The sequence below is a fragment of the Nycticebus coucang genome, chromosome 6 (assembly GCF_027406575.1).
Source record: "Nycticebus coucang isolate mNycCou1 chromosome 6, mNycCou1.pri, whole genome shotgun sequence".
Classification (NCBI taxonomy): Eukaryota; Metazoa; Chordata; class Mammalia; order Primates; family Lorisidae; genus Nycticebus; species Nycticebus coucang.
Window position 1 is genome coordinate 36,962,626 of NC_069785.1, and position 15,611 is coordinate 36,978,236.

A 15,611-nucleotide genomic window follows, 5' to 3' on the forward strand; every position below is an offset into this window, starting at 1 on the left:
TGAGACCGAGTCTCACTAGGTTGCCCTCGGGAAAGTGCTATGGTGTCACATCTCGCAGCAACCTCAAACTCTTGGACTCAAGTGATTCTCTTGCCTCCTGAGTAGCTGGGACTATAGACGCCCTCCACAATGCCTGGCTACTTTTTTGTTATTGTTGTCATTGTTGTTTAGCAGGCCCTGGCTGGGTTTGAATCCAACAGTACCGGTGCATGTGGCTGGCACCCTAACCACTGAGCTACAGGTGCCGAGCCAGCTCCACTCAATTCTGCATAAGATAGCAAGAGAAACCTAGATGCTCTTTCCTTCTGGAAAGAGAGAGGGTTAACCCACTTTTTCAGGGTCAGTGAAATGAAGATGTATATAAGAACCGTTTAACTGTATTCTGAAAAGTATGAACAAGCTCCCTCCAGTTTATTCCACCCAGAGGCCAAAAGGCACTGGAACTTGAGATCCTGGGCTAGAATTGTAGAAAGATTTTCTTTTCTTTCTCTCTTTTTTTTTTGAGACAGAGTCTCACTATGTTGCCCTCAGTAGAGTGCTGTGGTGTCACAGCTCACAGCAACCTCAAACTCTTGGGTTCAAGCGATTCTCTTGCCTCAGCCTCCCAAGTAACTGGGACTACAGGCGCCTGCCACAATGCCTGGCTATTTTTTTTTCTTTTTTGAGACAGAGCCTCAAGCTGTTACCCTGGGTAGAGTACCATGACATCACAGCTCACAGTAACTTCAAACTCCTGGGCTCAAGCGATTCTCCTGCCTCTGCCTCCCAAGTAGCTGGGACCACAGGTGCCCACCACCACGCCTGGCTATTTTTTGGTTGCAGCCATCATTGTTGTTTGGCGGGCCTGGGCTGGATTCAAACCCCCCAGCTCAGGTGTATGTGGCTGGCACCTTAGCTGCTTGAGCCACAGGCGGCGAGCCAATGCCTGGCTATTTTTTGCTGCAGTTGTCATTGTTGGTTAGCTGGCCCTGGCGGGGTTTGAACCCGCCACCTTTGGTTGTATGTGACTGGTGCCATAACCACTGTGCTACGGATGCAGAGCTTGTAGAAGGATTTTCTATAGCTCTTGTTTCTTACCAGACTGTCCCCCTGCAATGTATACATTCCTTGGCTGATGGGAGAACATAGGAGAGGAGAGGAGGGGAGTGGCAGCTCACCTCTTCCTGTCTCTTGCTTGCCCATCAGGGGCCACTGTACTCTGTTGCAGTTTCCCCTGCATTGGAGCACCACTCTTCATACACAGACCACATCGATCAAAGTCCCACAGAAAACAGAAGACCTGCTCAGAAGAGGGTTATTCACAGAACTGAACAAAGAGGCTATTTATAAGGGTGTAGGCAAGTTTAAGGGAAACCAACAAAGGGTGGTGAAGTACCCCAGGGCTGGCGACAGCTGGGAGTCTTCACAAGCCCTGGGTTTGAAGGGCAGAGGGAGGGAAGGGCTATCAGAAAGCTGAGAGACAGCTGCAGCTGTTGGAAAACGCCGCGTGGGGCTGTGGCCTTTTCCAGAGGGAGAGACCCATTGCCAAGCCTTGGTGAGGCGGGGAGAGGCCTCTAGCACCACGCTGCCTCCACTGCCCACTCTCACATATCCTGCCCATCTCTTGCAAGTGCCTCCCATTTTCTGAATCCACCCAGAAGGCAGAGGGGAAGGGCGCTGGGAGGTGCAGGGAGCAGAGGGCAGCCTCTCAGGGCACAGAGAAGGTTGAGGAGGCAGGCCTCCGGAGGGGCGATGCCGAAGATATGTGGTGCACTGGGGAATGGTTCTCAGCTGAGGTTACCTCTTTACACAAGAAAGAGACTTCACTGTAATGAGTGTAATATTGTCAGTTAAGTTTCTCAGAAGCCTATATAGCCATTTCCCCGCCCTCCATAAACAGACATTTTTCTAAAATGGTCAAATTATATGGTAGGTAGAAGGTGCCCGCCAGCCTTAGCGTCTTCCTGGATGTGTGGCTTGCAGATTTGTCCCAGCACCCTTCAGCCTTTAGCACCTTGATCTTACAGAAATTTCTCCCATGGTAGATGCACTGATGACAAAACTCCAGGGTTTTTTGATGCCTTTGTTGGTTATAAGCTTTTTAGCAGTTGATACCAAACCACAAACCAACTTCTCTATTCTCTTTTATTTCTTTTAATGAGACTTGTCTAGTACCTATTGGGAGTACCTAGGAAGATTTCCCCTCCTTTCCATCCCAACACACACACACACACACACACACACACACACACACACACACACAGTCTCTCTCTCTCTGTCTGCCTCTCACTCATGCTCCTTTGTAGAGAATTTGAAAACGGGGCTTTTTGATGTTGGGAGCCAGAAAATGACTCCCTGGGTGGGAAACTGAGGTATTGCTGAGTTGAGTGGCCAGAGGTTCCCCTTAGATTCACCTTCTCAGCTTGTGCAGTTTGACGGCGACTTAGCATTTCTTCTGGAGATGTTTCAATAAACTCCACATCCCCCAGCTGCACAGGAGCAGAGTAACATACTCTAAGCTCCAGATACAGGCTCTCAAACTAATATGAAAGGTAGCATTGAAGGCAAAGGGTGTTACTATTTTTTATGCATACAATTCTTTAATTCTCCGCCAAATGGTGTTTTCGGAGTTCTCTAAAGGAGAGGCCTTTACACTGTGACAGTTTCTTGTCACAGCTGCTGTAAGGGAGCCGTAGTAGGGCTGCCAGCCCTCTTGCAGACATTTGTTCCTGTGAGGGCAACCTGGGCTGGGCGGTTGCCAGTCCATGCTGGGACACACATGTGAGCCTCAGAGAGAGCACAAGGACACCATGGGGCGGGGTGGGGGTGGGATTAACACCAACACTGACCTCTGGACAGGGGCACAGTGAGAAGTGCTTTGCAACCTGCTCCTACCATTCCTTGCAGAGCTGAGAGCTTTGAAAGGCCACCTGGCCAGGCTGAGCCTCATGGAAGGTTCTCACTGTGTAAAACCAGAGAGTCCTAGACTGTGTGCTAAGCAGCATGGTTCCCATGGCTCTGAAGGCTAATGTTTTTTGCATTCTTGGTTTACGGGGTTTGGTCCTCTTATCAAGATTTGGCTGGGACTTCCCAGTCTTAGCACTGGATGTCTCATGTCCTGGGGACTCCCCCTCTTGGTCACCTATTTAGAATCTTATGACACTATGGGATGTAGGGGAAGGCCTGGAGTGTGGGCATTGTTATTGGATGAAGAAGGTCTGGCTGCCTGTTGCTGTCAGCCAATATGCAGGCACGGGGATGGGTCTACCAAACTTTGTTAGAAGGCTGGAATTCTGGAGAACAGTGAGAGTAGCCTCTCTAAGACTGTTCTGTTCTTCCATTTCCATCATTACAGTTTTATACATTTAAGTTCAAAGTGAAGACCATGTTAACCCTTATCTTAAACAGCAATCAGCAGAATCCATGACTCATAAACAATTAACAACATTCTCATTTAAAAGGTAATCTCCTAAATCAATCCACCTAAACTACTCTAGAGAGGCATCTTTAGGATGGGAGCTAAATTTATAAAATAGGAAGAATGGGAAACCAGGAGGAGGTCACGCAGGACCTATACCCCCCAGACTGGCTGTGTCTGCCCAGCCTGACGGACTCCATCCTGTTCTCACTACATGTGCTTTCAGCGTGACACATCTGACAGTCGGACCCACAGAGGCCAGACCTTCACTTGGAGTGCGGATGTGATATCACATCCCTCTTCACCAGGTTCTAAAGGCTCCCCAAACTGGGTGCACTTCTGTCCCACTGAGCACTCTGAGTGGTGGTAGACTAGCTGAGTTTAAGCGTCGTAAATTATCTCAAAACTTTTTGTAGATTATAAAGCACTACACAAACATAATTCTTTTGGTTGCATCAAGCTTTCTTGCTGGATAACCCTTGGCTTGAGCATGTGTGGATCTCTTGACTTTGGAAAAGAGAAGGATCATATAAATATTATTAATTTAATATGTTAAATAATTTAAGACACTGAAAATAGTATACTGTTTCTCATACATCCACTGAACATTGTGCTAAGTACTTTATATATCACTTTTATGGTTTTTTTTTTTTTTAGATGAGTCTTACTTTGTCACCCTTGGTAGAGTTCCATGGACTCATAGCTCACAGCAACCTTAAACTCCTGGGTTTAAGTGATTCTCTTGCCTCAGCCTCCCAAGTAGCTGGGAATACAGGTGCCCGGCTATTTTTAGAGATGAGGTCTCCCTCTGGCTCAGGCTGGTCTTGAATCTGTGAGCCTAGGTGATCCACCAACCTCGGCCTCCCAAGGGCTGGTATTACAGGTGAGCCACCACGCCTGGCCTATATATGTATCACTTTTTTTTTTTTTTTTTTTTAGACAGAGTCTTACTATGTCACCCTCATTAGAGTGCTATGGTGTCACACAGCTCACAGCAACCTCCAACACTTGGGCTTAAGCGATTCTTTTGCCTCAGCCTTCCAAGTAGCTGGGACTACAGGCACCTGCTACAATGCCTGGCTGTTTTTTGTTTCAGTTGTTGTTTTAGATGGCCCAGGCCCAGTTCGAACTCGCCAGCCTGTGTGTATGTGGCTGATGCCATAACCACTGTGCTAAGGGCGCCAAGCCTGTATCACTTTTAATTGTTCAAAAAAGACTATAAAGGGGTGAGCATGGGGGCTCATGCCTGTAATCCTAGTACTCTTGGAGGTTGAGGCATGTGGATCGCCTGAGCTCAGGAGTTCAAGACTAGTCTGAGTAAGATTGAGACTCCTGTTTCTACTAAAATAGAAAAGCTAGCTGAGTTTGGTGGCAGGCGCCTGTAGTCCCAGCTTCTTAGGAGGCTGAGGCAAGAGAATTGATTAAGCCCATGAGTTTGAGGTTGCTGTGAGCTGTGATGCCACAGCAGTCTACTCAGAGTGACAGGGTTCTCTGTCTCAAAAAAAAAAAAAAAAAGAGCTTATGAATTTTTTCCTTGGTAACTAAGTTTCTAGATACTGTCAACAAAATTATTATATAGACGTGATAAAAATCATTTCCTGAACTGCATATTTATATATAAAACTTATCCCTTTATAATATTTATATTTAATTTTTAATGATGTCTGATTAAGTTTAAAAATTTTTCTAGGGCATTCATCTTTTACTTCCATTGAGTTCAATGTGTTTTTATTTATTTTTTATTTTTATTTTTTTTGTGGTTTTTGGCTGCGGCTAGGTTTGAACCTGCCACCTCCGGCATATGGGACCGGCACCCTACTCCTTGAGCCACAGGCGCCGCCCTCAATGTATTTTTTAAAATGAAGAACTGAAGTTTGCTTCTTACTAACTTAGACTTCACCTGTTGGAATCATTAAAGTTCATAGCTTATCCATGATGTATTTGACACAACAATTAAATCATGATATTAAACCAGTTTCCATTTATCAAGATACATTGTTGACTGAAAGCATTTGAAGTCCATGTCTAAGGCACAATTTGTTCACAGAAAGAATCTGAAAGATTTTTTACTCTACAATAGCAGCTAAATTTGAATTACATTGTCTAAAGAAGAAATATCTCCCCATTAGTTAAAGGGCTCAGAGCAGGGAGGCTGAAGCAAGAGGATGGCTTGAGTCTAGGAGTTTGAGGTTGCTGTGAGCTATGACACTATGACACTCTAGTCTGCGACAATAGAGTTAGACTCTGTCTCAAAAAAGAAGAAGTAGCGTGCAGAGTGTTCACATAAACCAATTTTCCATATATTTTAGAGCTTATGTATATAATATATACATTTTATATTTTTCTTTTCTTTTTTTTTTGAGACAGAGTCTCACTATGTCACCTTGGTAGAGTGCTGTGCCATCACAGCTCACAGCAACCCCAAACTCTTGGGCTTAAGAGATCCTCTTGCCTCAGCCTCCCAAGGAGCTGGGACCTTAGGTGCCTGCCACAATGCCTGGCTATTTTTTTGCTGCAGTTGTCGTTGTTTAGCTGGCCTGGGCCGGGTTCCAAACCACCGCCCTTGGTGTATGGCTGGCGCCATAACCACCGTGCTATGGTGCCGAGCCACATTTTATATTTTTCAATGCTATTTCTTAGTCACATGAAGTAGTTAAAAAAAAAGTCTTTCTTCCTAAATGTTGTTAAGAAAATTTCTTAAACAAATGGTGAGAAACCTGAAAAACCTGAGTCCAAACTTTATTTCAAGCTAGCCACAAGGGATGAGACCTTTCGGCATGCCAATTCAAGATTCCCTTTATGGATTTTATAGGAACAGTGAATGGTTAATCATTATTAAACTGAAAACAAGAAAAAATAATGTCTAGTTAAAGATTGTTAAGCTGGCCATTCAGCTGGGTGGGTAACCCTGGCTTCCCAGAAGTCCTTAATCTCATTTAGGTCTATCAGAAAAGTGCTCAAGCATTTTAACAGCAATGCCAATTACTTCCCAGAGGAGACTGTGAATTATATCACATAAGAAAGTTCTGTCCCTAGACAAGGTTTAGGAGAAATTTTGTTCTCAATGTGAATATAACTTTTGTGCCAAAAAATTATCATCAGTTTTTTCTTCTAAAATAATTTTTCTTACTATTTGATTTAAGGTTGGTAGCCCTTTTGGAATAAAGTTATCAAATATTCCTTATGTTAGAAGAACGTTGCAAGATTTAAGAAACAGGATAATTAGACATAAGCAACACTTCTGAGAAATAGTAAGATTGTATTATGGAAATAGTACCAAAATAAGCTGCAAATGTGATCTAGCCCACAGTGTCTAGATCTATCCATTTGTAGGAACTACGAGGCAAACTACACCACAGATGGGCAGTGAGGAGTATCCATACCATGTGAAATTTTGCAAGATCCAAAACACCTGGTTTCTTCAACAAATTGTAAGGGGTTGGGGGGAGAGGGAGAGAGAGGGGTGGGAGAAGGGAAGCTATTAAAAAAAAACACTTAGGCTGAGTGTGGTGGCTCATGCCTGAATCCCAGCACTTGAGAGGCTGAGGTGGGTGGATTGCCTGAGCTCACAAGTTCAAGACCAGCCTGAGCAAGAGCAAAAACCTGTCTCTAAAAATAGTCGGGCTTTGTGGTGGGAGCCCGTAGTCCCAGCTACTTGGGATGCTGAGGCAAAAGAATCTCTTGAGGCCAAGAGTTTGAGGTTGCTGTGAGCTAAGATGTCATAGCACTTTACCAAGGGTGACCAAGTGAGACTCTGTCTCAAAATAAATAAATAAATTAATTAATTAATTAATTCAGGCTCCGCACCTATAACACAGTGGTTAAGGAGCCAGCCATATACACCGAGGCTGGCAGGTTCGAACCCGGCCTGGGCCTGCTAAACAACAACTGCAACAACAACAAAAAAATAGCTGCGTGTTGTGGTGGGTGCCTGTAGTCCCAGCTACTTGGGAGGCGGAGGCAAGAGAATCACTTAAGCCCAAGAGTTTGAGGTTGCTGTGAGCTGTGACACTACAGCACTCTAATTAGGGCGACATAGTGAGACTCTGTCATAAATAAATAAATAATTAAAAAACCAAAAGATTTACCAACCAATTAACAACTTGTGGACCTTTTTTGATCCCTATTAAAACAGATATCATAAAATAAAATTATACCATTCATAAGGCAGTTGAAAATTTAAATTCTTGTTGGCGATTTAACACTAATTGTTATTAATTTTTAAATTGTAATAATGGTATTGAGTTTATATGTAAAAAAATCATCTGTATTCTTTAGCAATACACAGTGAAACATTCACAAATGAAATTCACCTCCCAGACATCATGTAAGAGGAAGGGAAATGGGTGGGGAGACAGATGCTGTATGATGAGCCTGAATTGATAATGGCTAAACCTAGGTGATGGACATTTGGAAGTTCTTTGTACAAGTCTTACTTTTTGCTTATATTAAAAACGCTCTCTAATAGAGGGTTTGAATAAAATGACATCAGCAAGATTGGTTCTCTGAGCTGTTGGTGCTTTTGTTTCTGTCCTGGGCCAACCCCTATTCCAGAGCCCATGGCCAATGCACAAAAAGCAGGCTGGGGGCCGGGAATGCCACACAGGTGCAGAAGTCAGTCCACAGTACCCTGTAAAGGGAAACTGAGAACACAACCCGATGGGAGAAAAAAGTCCCAGCTGGACATGAAGAAGAGGCTGACACTCTGGAGTCTTGTAGTGAGGGTAATACTCATCTCTTTTTTGGAAAATGTAAAACTTGGTGGAGTTCATTCTGGATCAGTTCGTTCTGGATAGAAAGGAAGGAAGCAAGTGAGAAAGAGACAGAACTGTTCTTCCAGGGTTGAAAAAAGTACTAAGCCTCTTCTGGGACGTAGTTAGTATTCTTAATCAACACTTATAGATGCTACTGAGATGAGGAACTCTTCTGGAAAAATTTTTAACCACAATCTTCATCTAGACTTTTTTTTTTTGGTCTCACTCAGTCGCCCTGAGTAGAGTGCTGTGAAGTCACAGCTCACAGCAACCTCAGATGCCTGGGCTCAAGTGATCCTCTTGCCTCAGACGCCCAAGTAGCTAGGACTACAGGCACCCACCACAATGCCCAACTAGTTTTCTATTTTTTTTAGTAGAGATGGGATCTCACTCTTGCCCAGGCTGGTCTCCAACTCCTGAACTCAAGGCTTCCACCTGTCTTGGCCTCCCTGAGTGCAGGGATCACAGGCGTGAGGCACCACCCCTGGCCCAGACCTTTGGTCATCCTTCCTCCTCTTTGTCTTCTTCCTTGTAGCATCTCCTTCATCCTCCCTGTGTCCTCTTCTTCCTCTTGTCATCCTTTTGGCTTTTCTTTTTCTTCTTCTTTACAGATGTTTCTCCCAAGAAAGAATTCTTTGGTCTGATTTGCTCAGAGGTCTGTGCCCTTGCAGCAAGCTTGAAATTAAATTCTTGACATTTCTTGTCAGCAATTTGAGAACTTGTTTCCTTCAACTTTTTTTATCATATAGAAAGAACTAAATTGTTTACTAGCATGTGATAAATAGTAGGAATCTTGGAGTTTTTAGACCAGGAGCACAAGCTAAGGCAGTTGGAAGCCTGGAAGAGGTAGCAGTGAAACAAGGATGTACAGAAAAAGGAGGCCGACGGAGGGCAGCGGCTGAGAGACGGCGGCTAACAACAACACAACAGGGAGAAACTCCCACAGCTGACACGGAACGTGATTTTCTTTCCTGACCTGTGTCGTTGTTCCTTCCCTCTCTCATTTTAGTCAACAACAAGGCCACTCTTCTGGTTGTCCACATCAAACACCTAGGTTTTACCCTTGTTTCCTCTCATTCTTTTACATCCACCTTTGATTCATCTGCTAATCCTGATGGTAGAACTTCAATATATATCATAATCCAGTGTCTCCTCATCACCACCACAGCTGGGCCAGTGGTTCCAGCCACTAGTTCTAACTGGGTTGTTGTCTGACTTTCCAAATTCATCTTCCAACTTCTACCTCTGCTTCTCTCATTCTCCTCTCCACTCAAGAACCAGATGATCCTCCCAAAATATGTTAGGTTATATCGTTCCTCTACTCCAGAGCCTGCACTAGCTTCCCAACGTCTCCCTGGCCTACTGTCCTGTACAATCCGCTTGTCACCCAACCCTGACCCTTTACCCCTCTGATCCCACCTTGGCTCTCTGACCACTCACCTCACACTGGCTTCCTGCTGCTGCTCTGGGTGCTGGGCGCTCGCTGCTCCCTCTGCCTGGGTTGCCCTTTCCCAGCCCCGGGTAACACTCTCCCTAGTGTCTCCTCCATGACTTAACTCGGCATCAGGGCTTGTCCGGGAAGCCTTCTTGGAGCTTCAGTTTAAACAATCAAACTCTCCTGCCAGCATTCTGCATCCCTCTCTCTGATTTGTTTTTCTGTGTGTTCTTGTTTTCACCCAATGCACTATAGAGTCTTTTATGCACTGTGTTCACTGTCTGAGGATTTCCCCTGGAATGCAAGCTCCATGGGGGCAGAGATTTTTGTCTCTTTTGCTTGCTGCTAAATCCTAAAAGCCTAAACAGGTCCTAGTCTACTAGGTGCTCAATAAATATTTGTTCAGTGAAGAGATGAGTTCCTCAAACTACCATGACCTGGTATCTACAGGGTGAGCAGTGCTTTGGGTGAATGAAGCAAAGCAACCCAGTGCAGAGGAGACAGACACCAGATCTAAGCCATGAGATAATAAGGCAACAATACCCAGAACTGAGCGGGGAAAGACAGTTGAAAGTGGGAGATACAGGGGAAGCCTCGGGAGGCCAATCTGACCTTTCCACAATAGCCAGGGGCATCTTATTTGGCTATTAAAATAGGGCACTCATAGAAGGTTGGAAATACTTGGGAACACAGTTACTTTAAAAGATTTTGAAGTTACATTTAAAAAAAGACATATTTTCTAATTCTGGACATTTATGCATCTGCTATTTTTCAGTTTGTTTCTCAGAAAAAGGTTTAAATATTTGAAGTTAGACATCTGGCAAGCCTGGCAACTAGCTGAAACAGGGCAGAAACAATCAGAGCTCTATTCCAGATCTGCCCAGTGTAATACACAGCCTCTGATGCTGCAGCTGTGCGGGAGAGGGTGGGAGTGGGCAGCGTGGGGGTGTACCCTGTACACTGGCCACTTCTGTGGGGGTTCTGAGAGTGGATGGAGTGGGAGAGGCGTGAGGGTGGGAGTGGGTGGCATGGGGTGTGGCCACTTTTCTGGGGGTTCTGAGAGTGATGGAACGTGGGGGTGGGGAATGAGGATGGGGGCGGGCAGCATGGAGTGTGCCTGGTGCACTGGCCACTTCTCTGGGGTTTCTGAGAGTGGATAGAGTATGGGGCTGGGGGATAAGGGTGGGAGTGGGCAGTGTGGGGTGTACCCTGCACATTGGCCACTTCTCTGGGGGTTCTGAGAGTAGATGGAACCTGGGGGTGGGGAATGAGGGTGGGAGTGGGTGGGATGGGGTGTGCACTGGCCACTTCTCTGGAGGTTCTGAGGTGGGTGGAGCACAGGAGGAGATGGAGGAGGCTGTGGCAGGAGTGCAGGACATCCCTAGACTAAGGCACATTTCTCTGTTGGCCCAGCTGGCCTGCAGTGACCAGACAACAGCAGGCCACATAGATGGAAGTGGTTATTTTAGTTTGCACTAAGAAAAAGACAGCAACTTAAGTGGGGAAAGAAAGGCAGCTGTTGCACATAAGCAATGTGTGTCCCTGCCCACCTGCCAGCCCCTTTTGTTAATCTCCCTGTGGTCAAGGCAAATTGGGCAGGCCCTGCCCTGTCTCCTCTTCCAATAATCTTTCAACCCCAGGTTGTCAGGTTTGAAGCTGTTACCCATTCCCACTGCCCCACACACTTTGGCCTTTCCTTGATGTTCATTTTTGTCTTGTATAAAAATATTGAGGCCTGGTAGGCACTGGTAGCTCAGTGGGTAGGGAGCTGGCCACATACACTAAGGCTGGTGGGTTTGAACTCAGCCCAGGCCAGCTAAAACAACAATGACAAGTGCAACAAAACAATAGCCGGGCATTGTGGCAGTTTCCTGTAGTCCCCAGATACTTGGGAGGCTGAGGCAAGAGAATCACTTGAGCCCAAGAGTTTGAGGTTGCTGTGAGCTGTGATGCCATAGCACTCTACCCAGGGCGACAGCTTGAGATTTAAAAAAGAAAAAAATTGAGGTCTTTATCACAATTAATGACAAAGTGGGGGCTGGGGGCAGGGGAGAGCAGAGAGAGAGAAGGAGGGAAGGGGTGGGAGAAAGGAAGAGCAGAGAGAGGGAAGGAGGGCGGCGTCTCCGTGAGTGACACAGTTTTGGGAGGCAAGGCATAATTGTAAGAGGGACTTTACCTAACAAATGCAATCAGTGTAACCTGGTTTCTTGTACCCTCAATGAATCCACAATGATAAAAAAAAACGGGGTCCTTATCTAATAAAAGTAATCAATGTAATCTGCTTCTGTGTACCCTCAAAGAATCCTGAACAATTAAAAAAATAATAAAATAAAAAATCAAGGGCGGTGCCTGTGGCTCAGAGAGTAGGACACTGGCCCCATATACCAAGGGTGGCGGGTTTGAATCTGACTCTGGCCAAACTGCAACAAAAAATAGCCGGGTGTGGTGGTGGGCGGCTGTAGTCCCAGCTACTTGGGAGGCCGAGGCAAGAGAATCGCCTAGTGAGCTGTGATGCCCTGGCACTCTACCGAGGGCGACAAAATGAGACTCTGTCTCCAAAAAAATAAAAATAAAAAATCGAGGCCCACATTTGCTAGGGCCTCAGACCTACGAGTGAAGACCCAAGAACTGACTGGATACTCTGTGCTGTTGTTGGAGAAGGTGGCGGCCACGTCAGTGTGAAGTGACAGCACAGCGTGGGTGGGCAGGGTTCAGTCCTCCAGGGGTCTCGCCCAGATTCTGTGATACCTTGAAGGTATCCAGGAGCGCCTGTGTATCCACTGACAGTGCTGAGGCTGGTGGTGAGCAAGCCTGCCAGAGGGCTAGCCGACGATGTGGCACATGTGTGTCCATCTGTGTCAGCCTGTGTGTCTATGAAAGGCCACCTGGGCAAGGAAGACAGATTGGACTTTAGTTGAGGGGAGTGGTGGCCTGGAGCCTCCCTGAGATTTGCAGGTAGCTCCCCACAGGGGCTCTAGTAAGACCCCCAATAAGAATGGAGGTGAGGCCTGGAGGTAGCCTAGAGGTACCACAGGGCTCTGGCTAAGCTTAAAGAAAACCAGAGGCAAGGTACAGGCAGCAGAACAGCAGACCTTAGCAGGACAACAGCACCTGGCAGAGACAAGGACCTGAGACCAGGGAGTTAGGACATCATGCTCAAGCCCCCAACCCTACCCATCTGGAGGTTGTAAAGTTTCAGGACGCACAACCCAATCCTATGTGTACTCATGTATTCAGATGCCATCTTGCTGAGAAGCCAGGACGAAAGGAGGATTAGAAGACGGAGAAATCACCAAATACTTTTTTTTTTTTTTTTTTTTTTTTTTTTGAGACAGAGTCTCACTCTTTCGCCTGGGTAGAATGCCGTGGCATTATAGCTCACAGCAACTTCAAACTCCAGGATTCAAGAGATCCTCTTGCCTCAGCCTCCCAAGTAGCAGAGACTACAGGTGCCAGCCTCAATGCTCAAAAATAGAAGAAAAATTAGCTGAGCATTGAGGCTGGCACCTGTAGTCCCATCTACTGCTGGCATTCTACCCAGGCGAAAGAGTGAGACTTTGTCTCAAAAAAAAAAAAAAAAAAAAAGTATTTGGAGATGGGATCCGGGTCTTGCTCAGGCTGGTCTTGAACTCCTGACCTCAAGCAATCCACCTCCCTCAGCCTACTAGAGTGCTAGGATTACAGGAGTGAGCCACCGCACCTGGCCTGACAAAGCAGATTGCAACTTCAGTCATGTTTCTCCTTGCTACTCCGTGGTGAAGAGTTGACAAGGATATTTGTCCTATTTATCCCAAACCACCAATTTTTAATTTTTACTCATCTGATAAGAAAAGTAAGTTGGAACCTAATTGGCACATGATTATATGCAGTTTTCCCCAGGGTGTATGGTTCCCCTGGGTATAATCTGCTCAGACATTTAAAAGCTTCTGGCCATGCTGGTGCAGTGGAAAGAGGGTGGGGTCCAGCCTCATATGGATCTTGGTTAGAATCTGGCTCATCCACTGTACTTCCTGCCTGTGGGGGCCTGGGTGAGTTACCTAACACCTCTGAGTCACAGTTGTCTATGAATGCATTTAACACTGCCTACTTCAGAGGGCTGTTCTGAAATTAAATGCCATCTAAATGTAGAGTGCCCAGTGTGCTGTCATGTTGTAAACGCTCAACAGATGTCAACTTTCTTCCCATGCTGAACAACTTGTATATTGGTAAATGAAGGTACAAATTGTTTCCTAGTTAATTTAGCCCAATCAGCTTCCAATAAATTGATATTAGTCTTTGGTGGGATGATCCAAATTATTCACATATCAAGAAAACATACTACTTTATAATTCTAATCCAGCCTATAGATTTAAAATTATAAGACCTATAGATATCCTATAGGACCTATAAATGTCTTTGCAAATCTTCCTCTGTACCTGGTTCTGGCTAACGATATAGAAAACAGCTCAGTCACTGATGTTAATGATCGCTTACGAAGGGTTCTGGGCATTTAAGAGTGATCTGTGGGTGGAGGAAGCAGTCCTAAGATGCTCCTTATGTGCCCGGGGCCTCGGGATGGGCGCTCAGGAGAGCTCCTGCCTGGAGCTGCCATGTGAGGTATTTCCCACAAGAAGCTGTGCATTTCCATTGGATGTGATTTGACCTGCATGGTTGACCTGGGTAACAACCAGCTAAATAAGAGAGGGCTGCTGCCATGCCTTGCTATTGGGGACAAATAATTCAGCACTAGTTTCAACTGACCCAAGCAACTTAAAGCAGAAGAAACAACCACTGAAAAGGTGAGGGAAATGGATCTAACAAATTATGTGTGATATTTTAAAATGCCATATTCTACTTCATGAAAAGAGGATTCCTTAGTACCCGATAAAATGGATACAAATATATATTCATGAGCTGATGTGCCTGGCCTCTCATAGGCCGTATTTTACGTGGCAGGAAAGGCTTGTGGTGAATAATGTGCTATAGGGCGGCAGCAGGTGAACAAGGAGAGAGAGGCTCAATCTCTTATCTGTACTCCATTTCATTTTAAAGAGGATAAAATGAGGATTGGCTTTATTTGGGGATCTCTGCATTTTTCCTGACAAATGATTAAGACAATTTGAGTGGAATATAATTTGGCTATCACCCAGTCAAACTTTTTTTTTTTTTTTTGAGACAGAGTCTCAAGCTGTGGTCTTGGGTAGAGTGCCATGGCATCACAGCTCACAGCAACCTCCAACTCTTGGCCTTAAGCGGTTCTTTTGCCTCAGCCTCCCAACTAGCTGGACTACAGGTGCCCATCACAATGACCAGTTATTTTTTGGTTGTAGTTGTCATTGTTGTTTGGCAAGCCTGGGCTGGATTCGAATCCACCAGCTCTGGTGTATGTGGCTGGCACCCTAGCTGCTTGAGCTACAGGCAGAGTCTCACTCTGGTGCCCAGGCTAAAGTGACCTGGCATCAGCCTTGCTCACAGCAACCTCAGACTCCTGGGTTCAAGCAATCCTCCTGCCTCAGCCTCCTGAGTAGCTGGGACTACAGATGCCCACCACAATGCTTGGATAATTTTTTTTGTTTTTAGTAGAGATGGGGTCTTGCTCTTGCTGTGGCTGGTCTTGAACTCCTGACCTCAAGCAATCCACCCACCTTGGCCTCCCGGAGTGCAAGGATCATAGGCGTGAGCCACCATGCTGGGCCCACTCAGACTTTTTGGATTTCTCCAGCCATTTTGTCTTTTCTCAGTCCACTAGAGCTTAGGTTTGCCTGGTCTCCATAAGCAGCCTGGAGTGGGTTGTAAGTAAGGATGGTCCTTCTGGAGTTACGGTGCACGTGTTTGTTCTGCCCTGCTGCTGGTTTATGGCAGATGGCAGTGATCATGTGGCGATTCACAGGGATGTGCCCTGTTATCCTCAGCAGAGGATGATCTCATTCCCTTGGAGACACAAATGGACGCGATTAACCTCAGGGAATTTGCTGGGGCAGAGGTACCTGAAGTCAGTCAGGGGAAAGAAGGAAAAAGACATGACACTTGAAAACACAGATGAAGT